Consider the following 17329-nt stretch of genomic DNA (forward strand, 5'->3'; position numbering starts at 1 on the left):
TTTGATCACTGCTTCAATCTCGTTACTAGATACTGGTCTATTCAAGTTGTCAATTTCTTCCTGGTTCGGGAGTCTATAGTTTTCCAGGAAAGCATCCATTTCATCTAGGTTTCTTAGCTTCTTGGCATATAACTGTTGATAATAACTCTGATGATTATTTCTACTTCCTTGGTGTTAGTTGTGATCTCTCCCTTTTCATTCATAATTTTATGAATTTGGGCTTTCTCGCTTTTCTTTTGGATTAGTGTAGCCAATGGTTTATTGATCTTATTGATTCTTTAAAAAAAAAAACAGCTTCTAGTTTCATTGGCTTTCTCTCTTTTCTTTTGGATTAGTGTAGCCAATGGTTTATCGATCTTATTGATTCTTTCAAAAAAAAACAGCTTCTAGTTTCATTGATACGTTCTACTTTATCTCTAGTTTCTACCTCATTGATCTCTGCTCTAATCTTGATTATTTTCCTTCTTATGTGTGGAGTTGGTTTGATTTGTTGTTGATTCTCCAGTTCTTTAAGGTGTAGAGATAGCTGCTGTGTTCTGGGTTTTTCAATTTTTTTGAGGGAGGCTTGGATGGCGATGTATTTCCCCCTCAGGACCGCCATTGCTGTATCCCATAGGTTCTGGACCGAAGTGTCTTCATTCTCATTGGTTTCCCTGAATTGTTTCAGTTCTTCTTTGATCTCCTGCTGGATCCAAGCATTCTTAAGCAAGGTGGTCTTTAGCTTCCAGGTGTTTGAGTTCCTTCTGAACTTTTCCTTGTGATTGAGCTCCAGTTTCAAAGCATTGTGATCTGAGAATGTGCAGGAAATCATCTCAGTCTTTTGGTATCGGTTGAGTCCTAATTTGTGACCCAGTATGTGGTCTATTCTTGAGAAGGTTCCATGTGCACTTGAGAAGAATGAGTATTCTGTTGTTTTAGGGTGGAATGTTCTGTATATATCTATGAGGTCCATCAGGTCCAGTGAGTCATTCAATGCTCTTGTTTCTTTATTGATTTTCTGCTTCGATGGTCTGTCTATTTCTGAGAGAGGCATGTTAAGATCTCCTACTATTAATGTATTCATATCAATATGATTCTTTATCTTGATTAACAGTTTTCTTATGTAGTTGGCTACTCCCATATTGGGGGCATAGATATTTACAATTGTTAGATCATCTTGGTGGATAGTCCCTTTAAGGATTATGTAGTGTCCTTCTGTATCTCTGACTACAGTCTTTAGTTTAAAATCTAATTTATCTGATATGAGAATCACTACCCTGGCCTTCTTTTGAGGCCCATTGGCATGAAAGATGCTTCTCCATCCCTTCACTTTCAGTCTGGGTGTATCTTTAGGTTCAAAATGGATCTCTTGTAGACAACATATGGATGGGTCGTGTCGTTTTATCCAATCTGCAACCCTGTGCCATTTTATGGGCACATTTAAGCCATTCACATTGAGAGTGATTATTGATAGATACGTTTTTATTGACATCGTGTTACCTTTGAAGTCTTTCTTTCTGTAGATTGTCTCTTTATTTCTGTTCAGTGCTATTCTTAGGATTTTTCCTCTGTGAACTAGAATTAGGAGCATAAAGGGAAGAAAAGCCTTTCAATGTTTCAAATACTTCTTCTTTTATGTCCTATAACTAGTCAAGGGTTTTCCACGTTCACTGCATTTCAAGGTTTAAGAATAAAAACTTTCCCCAACGAGCAGTTATTGCATTAACTTGTGAAACACAAATCCATCAGATAGAAATTATGTTTCCAATGCACTTTCTCAGAGAAGAGACTAAAAATAAGAAATCGCAACAGAGATCTTTCCCATTTCTCTAGAAGTGATGGATGCTGGCAACAGCGACACAGACACACAAAAGAAAACCAGTTCTAATGGCTATTTCTTGATGTTTTCATACAGTGCTGAAAAGAAACACTGTGTTCAAGTTGATAAAAATCAATTTCCCCTCGAGCCTTTTATTTTAATTTTTTTGCCAGCAGAAATGGCCGTTAGCTCTTGGATGGCAGTGTTCATGCTGGCCCCCATGGCTTCCTCAGCTCCCTCTTGATTAGCAAAATCACATAAACCTCAGGGAGAACAAAAGACTGTTATTGCATAACTTTTAAGAGTGAAGAGAATCTAAGAGCAATTTAATTTGGGGAAACAGAACATAATGAGGCTCAAACAACTTAATTTATTCCTAAAGCAGATAAAGTAATTTTAAGATTTGTTTTCCACAATCAGCCAAGTGTTGGAGCTGTTGTTTTATGATTTTTGATGTGAGACCCATGTGATCTGATTATGCATTTCAGAAACCCAGAAACCAGGCAAAAACTTGGTTCTGATCCAGGGGAGAGCTAAATTTGCTGAGAGCTGTCTGATCTCTCAGCTGCCAGAGGACAAACCTTTGTTCAAAGATGAATCTTCAGAAACACCCTTGTGTCTGTGCGGCCCTCACTGGAGGAGTACGCCTATAACAGGGAGGGCTGCATGGTCTCGGTGTCCTGCTCCTCAGCTAGTGAGCCCAGCTCCCCTTGCCCACAGCTGCTGGGGCTCTGCCACTCTGTGACAGGAATCAGAGCAGAGCAATTACCAGCAATTCTGGGTTCAGAAGAGATTTGCAACTTAGGGAATCACTGTGCTCTTTGCAAACTTCAGTAGCTGGGGATGTCATCAAGCTCTGCGAGCAGCACACAGAAGTGGTCACAACTCCCCACCCCACTGGTTCTCTAGTTCCTTCTCAGGAATGGCTGCAAGTACATGAGCCTGGCAAATAATAGAAAAATGGATTTCTTTTGTTATTCAGGCTTTCTGATCAAATGGTAGTTCTATATCTTCAGGGCAAGCCGCTCTATTTTTTAATGGAGAACTTTCTAGAAGAGTTATTGCTTCTACAAAATATTCTGAGATTTATTTGCTTTTTTAAATAAGGTTTTATTTATTCATTTGAGACAAAGGCAGAGGCAGAGAGAGAGCATGAGTGGAGAGACAGACAGAGTGAGAGGGAGAAGCAGGCTCCCCACTGAGTAAGGGACCATGTCCTGACCTAAAGGCAGATGCTTAACCAGCTGAGCCACCCAGGCACCCCATTGAGATGTATTTGCTTATGTGTATTTCCATTAGCATTGTTATATGTATATGGGAATACTGTAATACTATAGAGCTTCGTAAATTGTCACAAAATAAGCTACTACCTGATAAAGAAATGGAACCCATAAGCATCCTGGAAGGATTCCAGGTGCCCCTCTCAATGGCCATCTACCGTCCATCTGGAAGATTGCCACTATTCTGACTTCTATCAGATTAGCTTTGCCAGTGCATAAACTTCTCATGAATGCAGCCATTTAGCATGGAGTCTTTGTGCCACGTGGCTTCTTTGCTCAGTGCTGTATGTGTGAGGTTCACCCACATTGTTGCCTGCAGCACTGCATCAGCTTCCACTGCTTCCTAGCCTTCCTTGGTATAAACATAACAGTTTCTATACTCATCCCACTGTTAGTTTTTCCAGTTTGGGGCTATCAGAAAATGCTGATGTAAACTTTATAAACAGGTCTTCGGTGTACATATGTGGTGAACTGTTGGGTATTGTGTAATTTGTCTGATGCCATATGACAAATCTCCCCAAAGCTGAGCGTGCTGAACACTCATGGTTTTGATGGGTTGGGCATTTTGGAAAGGCAATTTTTGCCTGTGGCCTGTCTTGTGGTTAGAGTCGAATGTCAGCAGGAACTGCAGGCATCTGAGGTCACGACTGTTACAGCTGGTGAGCAGGCTGTCCCTGTTGCTGGGAAAATGGGTTCCTTTCTGCGAGGGTCACTCCATATGGCTGCTTGAGCATCCCTGTGACTGGCTTTACACCAGAGAGAGTGAATCAAGAAAGCAGGATTTCCCTGGATCTGTTTCTATAAACTCTTGTGTCTCTTGGTTCTTCATAAATTATCTCTGCCTCCTGGTGGGCCTGGATCTCGCTTGCTGAATGCTAGACACTAAGTATGAAAATCTATGGAAATATGTGAGTTTCTTGCCCTGGTCATTGTCTTTAATGAAGATGTGCTTCTTTTTACTTTGGAGGTATTTGCCTGATAAGCAGGTCATCTCAGTCCCACTTGGATTAAGCCAGAAGACACTGGGTCCTTGTTGTTTGGTTCTGGGGTCCTTTCTGAGAATCTGGCAAGTTCACAAGGGTACCTCCTTTTTGAAAGCCTTGAACACCATGTTCTGCCCCTCCCTATGCCTCTCTGCCTGGACCTGCCTAAAGATCAGCAAATGCATTAAAAAAACAGATGGTCATGCTCACCTGAATGCATTCCCCTCTTCTCCATGATTTGGTGTCTCAAGTCTATGATGTCTCAGTAACTCTAAAGTCCATGTTTCGGATCAGCAGCCAACCTTGACTCAGGTTCTCAAACTTTCATTTGTTGTTTTCTGCTCAGATATTTATCTCTGGGTCTTTCAATGCTTATGAATTAACAAACATCTTAAAGAGTCAAGTATCACATAATATTAGGCTTATCTCTGGGATTTCCTCTGGGACACCCTATTATAATTTCTGGCTGCCTAAGTAGTTCTCTGATTCATTTAAGCAAATCTGAGGTTTTTTCCTCAGGATTTTCAGTTGTTTTTAGTAACAGGTTGATCTAAAAGAGTTCATTATACCATCCTCAGAAGCAGAACCTATACATGTTTTTAAACCAGACATATATTTGGGATGCTACAGATTTCAAAGAAAAGAAGAATCAAAAATGTCATAGTAGATAGAATAATGCTGTCCCCAAAGATGTCCACATCTTCATCCCAAGAACCTGTTAAATTAATGGTAAATAGGAATTAAGGTAAAGGATGGAATTAAAGTTGACAACCGGTTGACCTGAGGACAGGAGAGTTAACCTGGATTATCCAGTGGATCTGATATAATCAACAAGTCCTGCCTAAGTAGGAGAAGGAGATAGAGAAGTTTAGTGATAGAGACACCGAAGATGCTAAGACTGGCTTGAGAGATGGGGAAAGAGGGTCATGGGCCAAGGGAAGCAGGTGGCTTCTAGAAGCCAGAAGAAGCAAAAGGGTAAGTTCTCCCCCTGGTCTCCAGAATGAATACTGTCTTGATAGGATCTTGGTTTTAGCCTCATGCAATTTCTGACCTCCGGAACTGTTAGATAACACATAACTGTTGTTCTCAACCATGATTTTGTGGTACGTGTTACAGCAGCAATAGGAAATTAATGTACATGGGCCCATAGTGAACTATTAAGTGCGGCTGTTCAAATTTCTCTCCGAAAACTGTGCTCTAGCTCTATATGACCCTGCAAAGTGCACGCTGGGCATCCATGGCTGGTCCGGTGAAATTAGCGGCATCTGTATGCAGCCATACACATGAGGGAATAAACAAAGAGATACAGCTTTCCTTAAGGTTCCACAGTGGTATCACGACAGAGGGCCCCCCCCTCTAAGTCAGCTGGATGGAGGGCAGGGTAGAGAGTAGGGAAGGCATGTTCTCCTGGTTCAGACCTTATGGCCTCTTGCTCACCCTCGCACACCTTCTGGTGGTGGCTCCCCTAGCCCCCGAAGCCTTGTGTCTTTACAGCAAACGCCCAGTGTCCAAGCTTCCAAATCCCCTCTGGGTCTTACATTTCCAAAGGGCAGGCACTGTGTCTTATCCATTGCTGTATTCCGACTATGGTGAGAACAACAGAACAGATACTTAATCAGTATTGACAGCAGTGAATTTAATTAAGAGAAGTGGAAGGGATTCAGGAATCGAACAGCTCACAGGGAAAATGGGTAGGGAAACTTAATGATGTTTTGTACTCGCTGCGATAAATTGCAAAGACAGAAACTACATGAAAGCACTATCGGGTGTAGTCCACTCTTAAAGAGTCAATACTCGCGAGGTATATTTGTTATTTTTTTCTTAAATTGTTTTACAAAATGCTCTGCAAATCCCATGTCACTTGCCATGGGCCTCCTCGGACATCAGTGACCAGCCCTGGTTCCCCACTCTTCTGTCCTGCATGGGCTGGACTGTAACTCAGAAATGCCGACATTCAGATTTCTATGGACTCCTGAAAACGTGGCAGAAGAAATTCACACAATATCCATATGCACATACTTGATAAATGTGTTCTAGGAACCTATTTCCTACTGTGATTTCAGAGCAAATGAGGAGGAGAAGGAGAAAACGCAGAGATGGAGTTTTCTGGGAATTAAGTGCAGCGGGAGGGGGTGGCATTAGGGCAGTAAGGCAAAGTGTTCGAGGAGGAGTGGGGTTCAGGGGGTACTTAGGGAAAACTGGCAAAAAGTAAGAGGTTAGGTGAAAAAACATGCAGGGCTGAGTAGAGTCAGAACATGAGTTAGCCAGAAAGTGGGTAGAAAGCAAGGTCTGGGAAACATGCAGGAAGTCCCCGGGCCTGGACTGTCAGGGGACGCTTGGGAACTGCATGGGAATGAGGAAGGCAGGCGAGCCAGGGAGCCGGACGGGCACAGGGGGAAAGGCCTTCCCACTGCACACAGCAGGCTGGCCCCAACTCCTGGGAGGAGAGATTAATTTTTGCAAGATGAACCTTGCCCTTGATAACGGGGAGTGAGCAGGTACCTGGGAATACCTGGAAAAGTGACACGTTTGGGAAAGGGACAGCATCTGGGGAAGATCAGGTGACAGGGGCCAGGGCCAGGGCGGGCATGGGAGTGGGGGGCACTGGGGTGGCTGAGCAGAGGACGCAGCCTTCAGTGGAAGAGTCTGAACCACCCCATGTCGACGCTTTTTAGGACAATAAAGATCACCACACACACACACACACACACACACACACACACACACACAAGTCCAACATAAGCAGAAAGAAACTAAAATGTATTTGAATGTATGCAACAAAGTAATTTCATTAAGACAGAAAGCAAGAAGCAAACAACAAAATTCTTAAGGCAGACTTAAAATAAAATGAATACTATAAAATATCCTTTTTCCATTAAACATTTGGACATTAAGTTTCAACTAATTTAACAAAAAGAACTAAAAAACCAAGGTAAAATACGACAGATCTCAGGTACCTAAAAATATCTCTGAATAAAATAAGCATAAAGTCTCTGAAGTAGAAATCAGGGTCAGCAATATTTACGGGTTGGTGCTTACGAGCTTTTTAATAGGACCATTTCAGCTCTGGCTTAGCATTCATTACTAAAGTTCCATCAAAGCAGCCCCAAATAATTGCACTGGGAGATAGACCTGAAAATATTTTGCTTTCTTAGATGTCTATTCATTCTGAAATTAATGTGTAGTAAATGAAAGCAATTTGTATTAATGCATCTCCCATCCACAATTCATTTTTGTCGGCTCTTTCTAGAATTAAATGTTCTTAGCAAATTTGCCATTATGGCATGAGCATTGTAATAGGCAAGACAAAACTGTAGCAATTGGAAACCAGATGCTATTCCACAGTCAACTTTTGCTACAAAGTGCAGCTTCATGTTATTTGCATAGCTGAAATGGGGGACATGAGCCGGACGCCTGGTCTTCTCCCCTGTCCATTCTCGCTTTTCTGGGAAAGGCGCTGGGGCAAGCCGATCTGATTCTGGATGAGACATCCCCAAGGACCAGAGCTGCTTCTTTTCAATACGCAATGTTTATTGACAAGTGATGCCTCCTCAAGCACGCTCATGGTCATGCGAACAAATTATCCCATGCGTGGTGCCTACTCAGGGACTTTGTGTAAGATCCATGTTTCTTTTCCCCTGTGGGGATCTTGGATGTATTTCTGAACTTAATGATTGACACAGAACTAGAATTTAAGTTTAATTTTATACTTCATTTGAAGAGCATCTATTAAACCAACTTGTAGTGGAAATAATATTTCAAGCAAATACTCAAAGTGCTTAGATGAACACTGTTTTGAACACCGCCAAGTGTCTAGAAGCATCTATTTACTTGTAAACACTTGGATACTAATTAGAAGTCACTCTTGTTTCTTTATTAAGAAGTTTCCTTATGAGCTCCTTTGAGATAAGTTGTTTCAAGGATGGCTCAGCTTAATACCTGCACATGTAAAAGTAAGAAAATAAGTTTCCTTGAGAATTTTGCCCAATTCCACTTCCAGCTAGATAAAACCAGGGTCATTTAGCAAATATGCATTAAATCATTCTGTAAACATGTGTTGAGGACTGGCTCTGTACACAGGACTGTACCAGGCACTGGGGCACATGGTAAGGGAAATATTTATTGCTTTTACCTTTATTTGACTTCTGGTAATGCAGAGCGAACATGGCGATGCAAAGATACAAGTATGAGACTCTATATACTGTCTTTAAGGCAGCCATAACTTATAAGGAAAGCAAAATCCACATGCACAAATAACTAGAATATTTATTTTTGCAAACACTTCTTTAATACTCACTGTCTCTGAGGACTACCTACCTCTCAACTCTTTAGATCTTTGCCTAATGCAAGTGAGCTGGGGAATGCTAGAATCTTCATTTCCAACATAAGCTATGTGAGGCCACAGAATTTAAGAAATGTGAGTGCTGGCAGGGAGCAGATTCCAAATGAGGTGCCCTGAGTCTTCAAATGAGGTTGCCTGTTTTCATGCAGCAAATGGCCATTGCAGACTTGTTCAGACTTTGGGCTCTCAGGACCTCTTTGCTCTGTTAACATGAACTGAGGACCCTCTGATGTCAGCTATACAAATAAAACTAATAAAAATTTTGCCAAGAAAATGTACATGATTAAAATCGATCTAGATTTTAGCCACCACTGCTATGAATTGCTACTTATAAGAGTAGTTATTAAAACTGTGATTTTTTAAAAATATGAATTTATGAATTTGTAAATTGCAAAGTAAAACCATTATGTGTTAATATAGACAACATATTTCTGTGGGAAAATGGCTATATTTTTCAAACATTAGTCAGAAAATGGAATCAGCTTACATTTTTTGCAAATGTCTTTACTGTCCAGGGTCATGGAAGACAGCTGAATTCTCAAGGTGTTCTGCACTTAATCTATTGCAATGCCACAAATCTTGTAACCTCTACACATTTCTCCCACATACTTACAAAAGAATGAGGTTTGAAAAAGCAAATGATGTCTCATGTCTCAGTGTTTTTATGGAAGTGGTTTGACCTTGTAGCTCCCTGAAAAGTTCTCAGGGTGGATGTGCAGGCCACACTTGGAGACCTGTTCATTTATTGGTGGTTGCCTTATTTTGGGCACTGTGCATGGGGAATTGAAGAACATTAAAGAAAGATATCAAAAATCCCCCAAACCGTGAAAGAGGATAGCTATGGAATTTCATGTTTTTTCAATGCTTTATGACAAAAATCTCCGAACAGCGAGACTGGTTGGAATTTATCATGAACACCCAAGTTCCACCTAAGTTCTACCACTACTATTTTACTACACCTACTTTTTCATGTAGAGAGCTGTCAATCCATCCCTCCCTTCATCCATCAAACTGCTTTATCTTTGATGTATTTTGAAATATGTTGCCTCCATCAGCACAGGGAGGGATGCAGGGTCCAGACTCAGACTCCCAGGGACCTCCTGCTGCTTAGCATAACCATTCCAGATCCTGGTCCCTGAAAGCCCAGCATGGTTCACTTTCTATGAGGTCATGGATTCTCTTCTCTCGCCTGTGATGCCTCCTCTTGTTTTCTCCTCCTTCCTTCTCCCAGAGCTTCCGTGAAATGGGATCCAGACACCCCGAGAAGCAGTGTAGGATCCATGCCATGTGATACTAAGTAACAAAACAACCAGGTAATCCATCAAGACTGGACAGACTCACATTACCCATCTAGGCGATCAGAACTGCCAAACAGACTTTTATTCAATAGAAAAGAAATTCACACATAAAAGAAAAGGATGTAATCTCCGTGGATTGCACATAAGGCTTGTATCGAAACAGCTTCTCAGAAATAAAAAATAATAATAACCTTCAAAATCTTAGGTCAGAGTACATCAGCAAGATCTCTAAAGGAAAATACTGAAGAGGCCTCAAATGTCTCGCTCATGACCAGCAGTTTCTGAGAGCAGGATGTTCTACAACTCAATGTCAGACCGTGACACGGAATTCACTGGAAAACAGAAGTCAGTTAGCATTTACAGGGAGATATGGACAGAGGGCCACAGTTAGGCAAACAGCATTCATACAATATTTATTTGGCAACCAAACTTCTATGTGTCTGTCAAGGAAGGAGTTAAGTATGTGTTTATCTCTGCAGGTAAGTGTGACTTTCCACCTCAATACAGGAGCCTACGGTACCCACCCCTGTTTTCCAGGGGGCCCTGATGTGGCGTCACCGTTCCGCCCAGTGTGGCAGCATGAGTCACCTGGCCTTTCTTTCTTCTCTCCTTCTGCTCTTGTGTCTTATAATCAGCAGCATAATTATCCTGGGCTAGACTGTGTGATCTTTTTTTTTTTTTTTTTAAAGATTTTTTGTATTGGGGCGCCAGGGTGGCTCAGTGGGTTAAAGCCTCTGCCTTCGGCTCAGGTCATGATCCCGGGGTCCTGGGATCGAGCCCCGCATCAGGCTCTCTGCTCAGCAGGGAGCCTGCTTCCCCCTCACTCTCTGCCTGCCTCTCTGCCTGCTTGTGATCTCTGTCTGTCAAATAAATACATAAAATCTTTTTTTTAGTCTTTTTTTAATCTTTTTTTAAAAAAAGATTTTATGTATTTATTTGACAGAGAGAGAGAAATCACAAGTAGGCAGAGAAGCAGGCAGAGAGAGGAGGATGCAGGCTCCCTGCCGAGCAGAGAGCCTGATGCGGGGCTCCATCCCAGGACCCCAGGATCATGACCTGAGCCGAAGGCAGAGGCTTTAACCCACTGAGTCACCCAGGCATCCCTCCAGGATGTGTTTTATCTATACCTCAATTAGTAGCCATTCACATTGGAGTATCAGGGGCTCTATCCTGGTCCAAATAAAGGAAGCTCTTTTGAACTACTGGGAAAGCAATTCTGACCCACTTACTTTAATATATTTTAAAAGGATGCAGTAATTGAGAAAAATGGAAAGCATTTTGGTATTCATTCACTATGGGGTGAATAGTGGAGGAGAAATAATCCACTTTAAGTCGAAGGGGCTCTCAACTGTGAAGGTGACTTAAACCACTTCATATGTGAAATCCTCAACCATTCTTATTTCCTTGATAATCTTAATGCAATTTGACTTCAAAATCCTGTTAAAAGTCCATTCCATCTTCTCGTGAATCTCTCTCATTTCCTCAATTCAGAGCTCTATGCTTTATCTGTTTAATAAGGCCAAAGAATTGTTATCTTTATAATAATCAACTGCATGCTAAATAAAACTTAAAACTATGACGTGTCTTTCAAGATTGTGTGATTTTCATTAAAGTCATTATCAATAGAGGTTTTGCTTGAGATTTTTCTATTGAAAAAGCCATATAAAAATACGTGTTTTAAGAGGTTAGTACTCTGGTACTTATTTCTTGCCTAAGCGGAAAACCCATCTGGAGCTGAAATCCTTGACAGGCTTGAGGGTGGAAGACAAGGTGAGTTAAGTGAGCTGACAGGGAGGGGGCCCAGCTCCTCCCCGGGCACTGTGGGGCCTCACGGCATGAGCATGAAGGGCAGGTGCAGACGCCTGGAAGAAAAGAGGGGGGGGCCCACCCCGGCATCCTCTCCCAGTGGGGTCCTCCTCCATTCCCTACCTTATTTTCTCTGAAATTCTATCTGGCTGCAGAACATGGAAACTGAGCACTGAAAGGCTCTCAAGTCAATATTCTTTTACCACGAACGTACTCGGGAGTGAGTCATCCCGGACCACACGCCTGTCATGACCCTGGACGGAGCAGTGAGAGTAGACCAGATACCCCGCTGCGCACGGATGTCTGGATCCGCCCCATCGGCGGCCCATTTCCAAAAACATGTGCCATCTAGTTTCAGAAATTACATAATGCAACAATATTGCATTTACTCTGGTCCTCACCCTTAAGGTGCAGGGATTAATTCCTTTCTCACTGAATCTTGAACTGCACTACTGCCAATTGTAGTCCTCAGTAAGTTCTACTAAGAATCTACCCAGTTTTCTCCTTTCTTTCTTTCTCTCTGTTCCTTTCCTCCTTGTTTCCTTCCTTCCTTCCACCTGCTTGCCTAATTATACCCCCTTCTCTTATTTTGTCCTCAGAAATATTGTGAAAATCATGAAATCACTGATTGACTCTTAAGCCTGGAGTCAACCATGTTCTTCAAGCTCCACAGCTATACAGGGTCAGACCCTGTACGGAGGTTGTCACGATGCTCCTTTGCTTTCCGTTTTCGACTGCAGTAACTCCAGCCCTACCCCGCAACTGCCTGTGCGGCTCACTGGTGTTTCGTATTCAGCAACGCTGCACTTGTAAGAGAGCTGGGTTCTAAGCTACAGGGCTCTGAGAATCCAACTGTCCTCCACAGGCTTGGAGGGGAACATGGAATTCACCGCCGAGGTAGCCGTGCACAAAGCAGGAGCCAGGGAGAAGGAAGACTCCAAGCAGAAGCCACCAGTGCGGCCAGGAAGGCCGGCCCCAGGCTAAGGAGGGGAGGACAGCAGGCCTTGGGGAGTTTAAACAGCTCAGCCTTTGGAAGGGGAACTGCGTCCCAGGAGGTGTTGACCAGTAACTCAGGAAAGGCCACCAGGAGCGGAAGGCAGGCAGCAGGGCCAAGACCAGTACTGAGCAAGGCAAGCATTCCAGTCAGAGAAGCAGAGTCTCTGTCAGCAAAGGCCGGAATTAGACTCTGGTCTAGGGTCTGGGTCTGGATATCAGTCTGTCATCTCAAGCAAGCAGGAAACAAACCAAACGTGCAAACATAATACACAGGCATGCCCTGAGGACATTTCTGATGTAACTTGGCTGAGCATAGGATGGAAACAGAACGTTGATCCTCAGGCACCAGAATAATGAAGTAATTTAAAAATTTGTATCTGGGGGCACCTGGGTGGCTCACTCTGTGAAGCGTCTGACTTCAGCTCAGGTCATGATCGTGGGGTCCTGGGGTGGAGCCCCACATCAGGCTCCAGGCTTAGCATGAAGCCTGCTGGGGATCCTCTTCCTCTGCCCCTACCCCCACTTGAACTCTCATGCTCTCTTTTTCTCAAATAAATAAATAAATAAAATCTAAAAAAGTAAAATAAAAAAATAAATGAATGCCAGCCCTCATCCTAATGTTTCTCAACCTCACCCTTTGCACCTGTCAAGATAGTGTAACATATTCTACTTATCTTGCTTATTGTCTGTCTGATCCCACTAGAATGGAAGGTTTATGTGAGCAGAAACTTTTATCTGTTTTGTTCTTTGTTATATTTCTAGCACCTTGAGCAGTCCCTGACATGTAGCAAATGTCCAACCACAATGTGTTTCAATGAATAAATTTAAGAAGTAAGTCAGCTTTAGAAAATCTCAGACCTAAGTTTGGTTCCAGTATTTTCTTTTTAAAATTTTTTTTTAATTTTTTATAAACATATAATGTATTTTTATCCCCAGGGGTACAGGTCTGTGAATCGCCAGGTTTACACACTTCACAGCACTCACCAAAGCACATACTCTCCCCAATGTCCATAACCCCACCCCCCTTCTCCCAACCCCCCTCCCCCCAGCAACCCTCAGTTTGTTTTGTGAGAGTAAGAGTCACTTATGGTTTGTCTCCCTCCCAATCCCATCTTGTTTCATCTATTCTTCTCCTACCCACTTAAGCCCCCATGTTGCATCACTACTTCCTCATATCAGGGAGATCATATGATAGTTGTCTTTCTCTGCTTGACTTATTTCGCTAAGCATGATACGCTCTAGTTCCATCCATGTCATCGCAAATGGCAAGATTTCATTTCTTTTGATGGCTACACTAGTATTCCATTGTGTATATATACCACATCTTCTTGATCCATTCATCTGTGGATGGACATCTAGGTTCTTTCCATAGTTTGGCTATTGTAGACATTGCTGCTATAAACATTAGGGTGCATGTGCCCCTTCGGATCACTACGTTTGTATCTTCAGGGTAAATACCCAGTAGTGCAATTGCTGGGTCATAGGGTAGTTCTATTTTCAACATTTTGAGGAACGTCCAAGCTGTTTTCCAGAGTGGTTGCACCAGCTTGCATTCCCACCAATAGTGTAGGAGGGTTCGCCTTTCTCCGCATTCTCGCCAGTATCTGTCATTTCCTGACTTGTTAATTTTAGCCATTCTGACTGGTGTGAGGTGATAACTCATTGTGGTTTTGATTTGTATTCCCCTGATGCCGAGTGATATGGAGCACTTTTTCATGTGTCTGTTGGCCATCTGGATGTCTTTTCTGCAGAAATGTCTGTTCATGTCTTCTGCCCATTTCTTGATTGGATTATTTGTTCTTTGATTGTTGAGTTTGCTAAGTTCTTTATAGATTTTGGACACTAGCCCTTTATCTGATATGTCATTTGCAAATATCTTCTCCCATTCTGTCAGTTGTCTTTTGATTTTGTTAACTGTTTCCTTTGCTGTGCAAAAGCTTTTGATCTTGATGAAATCCCAATAGTTCATTTTTGCCCTTGCTTCCCTTGCCTTTGGTGATGTTCCTAGGAAGATGTTGCAGCAGCTGAGGTCAAAGAGGTTGCTGCCTGTGTTCTCCTCAAGGATTTTGATGGATTCCTTTCTCACATTGAGGTCCTTTAACCATTTGAGTCTATTTTCTTGTGTGGTGTAAGGAAATGGTCCAATTTCATTTTTCTGCATGTGGCTGTCCAGTTTTCCCAACACCATTTATTGAGGAGGCTGACTTTTTTCCATTGGATATTCATTCCTGCTTTGTCGAAGATTAGCTGACCAGAGAGTTGAGGGTCTATTTCTGGGCTTTCTATTTGGTTCCATTGATCATTTTGTCTGTTTTTGTGCCAGTGCCATGCTGTCTTGATGATGACATCTTTGTAATAGAGCTTGAAGTCTGGAATTGTGATGCCACCAACTTTGGCTTTCTTTTTCAATATTCCTTTAGCTATTCGAGGTCTTTTCTGGTTCCATATAAATTTTAGGGTTATTTGTTCCATTTCTTCGAAAAAATGGATGGTATTTTGATAGGAATTGCATTAAGTATTTAGATGGCTTTAGGTAGAATAGACATTTTCACAATATTTGTTCTTCCAATCCAGGAGCATGGAACATTTTTCCATTTCTTTGTGTCTTCCTCAATTTCTTTCACGAATACTTTATAGTTTTCTGAGTATAGATTCTTAGCCTCTTTGGTTAGGTTTATTCCTAGGTATCTTATAGTTTTGGGTGCAATTGTAAATGGGACTGACTCCTTAATTTCTCTTTCTTCTGTCTTGTTGTTGGTATAGAGAAATGCAACTGATTTATGTGCTTTGATTTTATATCCTGACACTTTACTGAATTCCTGTATAAATTCTAGCAGTTTTGGGGTGGAGCCTTTTGGGTTTCCCACATATAGTATCATATCATCTGCGAAGAGTGATAGTTTGACTTCCTTTTTGCTGATTTGGATGCCTTTAATTTCCTTTTGTTGTCTGATTGCTAAGGCTAGGACTTCTAATACTATGTTGAACAGCAGTGGTGATAATGGACATCCCTGCCATGTTCCTGACCTTAGCAGAAAAAGTTTTCAGTTTTTCTCTATTGAGAATGGTATTTGCGGTGGGTTTTTCATAGATGGCTTTGATAATATTAAGGTATGTACCCTCTATCCCTACACTTTGAAGAGTTTTGATCAGGAAGGGATGCTGTACTTTGTCAAATGTTTTTTCAGCATCTATTGAGAGTATCATATCGTTCTTGTTCTTTCTTTTATTAATATATTGTATCACATTGATTGATTTGCAGATGTTGAACCAACCTTGCAGCCCTGGAATAAATCCCACTTGGTCGTGGTGAATAACCCTTTTAATGTACTGTTGAATCCTATTGGCTAGTATTTTGGTGAGAATTTTTGCATCTGTGTTCATCAAGGATATTGGCCTGTAGTTTTCTTTTTTGATGGGATCCTTGTCTGGTTTTGGGATCAAGGTGATGCTGGCTTCATAAAACGAGTTTGGAAGTTTTCCTTCCATTTCTATTTTTTGGAACAGTTTCAGGAATATAGGAGTTAATTCTTCTTTAAATGTTTGGTAGAATTCCCCTGGGAAACCGTCTGGCCCTGGGCTTTTGTTTGTTTGGAGATTTTTGATGACTGTTTCAATCTCCTTACTGGTTATGGGTCTGTTCAGGTTTTCTATTTCTTCCTGGTTCAGTTGTGGTAGTTTATATGTCTCTAGAAATGCATCCATTTCTTCCAGATTGTCAAATTTGTTTGCGTAGAGTTGCTCATGGTATGTTCTTATAATTGTTTATATTTCTTTGGTGTTAGCTGTGATCTCTCTTCTTTCATTCATGATTTTGTTTATTTGGGTCCTTTCTCTTTTCTTTTTGATAGGTCTGGGCAGGGGTTTATAAATCTTATTAATTCTTTCATAGAACAATCTCCTAGTTTCATTGACTTGTTCTATTTTTTTTTTCTATTTCATTGATTTCTGCTCTGATCTTTATTATTTCTCTTCTCCTGCTGGGTTTAGGGTTTCTTTATTGTTCTTTCTCCAGCTTCTTTAGGTGTAGGGTTTGGTTGTGTACTTGAGGCCTTTCTTGTTTCTTGAGAAAAGCTTGTACTGCTGCATATTTTCCTCTCAGGACTGTCTTTGCTGTGTCCCACAGATTTTGAATTGTTGTGTTTTCATTATCATTTGTTTCCATGAATTTTTTCAACTCGTCTTTAATTTCCCGGTTGACCCACTCATTCTTTAGAAGGATGCTGTTTAGTCTCCATGTATTTGGGTTCTTTCCAAATTTCCTCTTGTGATTGAGTTCTAGCTTCAGAGCATTGTGGTCTAAAAATATGCAGGGAATGATCCCAATCTCTTGATACCGGTTGAGACCTGATTTAGGACCGAGGATGTTATCTATTCTGGAGAATGTTCCATGTGCACCAGAGAAGAATGTGTATTCTGTTGCTTTGGGATGAAATGTTCTGAATATATCTGTGATGTCCATCTGGTCCAGTGTGTCATTTAAGGCCTTTATTTCCTTGTTGATCTTTTGCTTGGATGACCTGTCCATTTCAGTGAGGGGAGTGTTAAAGTCCCCTACTATTATTGTATTATTGTTGATGTGTTTCTTTGAATTTTTTATTAATTGGTTTATATAGTTGGCTGCTCCCACGTTAGGGGCATAGATATTTAAAAATGTTATATCTTCTTGTTGGACAGACCCTTTGAGTATGATATAGTGTCCTTCCTCATCTCTTATTATACTCTTTGACTTAAAATCTAATTGATCTGATATAAGGATTGCCACCCCTACTTTCTTCTGATGTCCATTAGCATGGTAAATTGTATTCTACCCCCTCACTTTAAAT

This window comes from Mustela erminea, chromosome 3 (genome assembly GCF_009829155.1).
Source record: "Mustela erminea isolate mMusErm1 chromosome 3, mMusErm1.Pri, whole genome shotgun sequence".
NCBI lineage: Eukaryota > Metazoa > Chordata > Mammalia > Carnivora > Mustelidae > Mustela > Mustela erminea.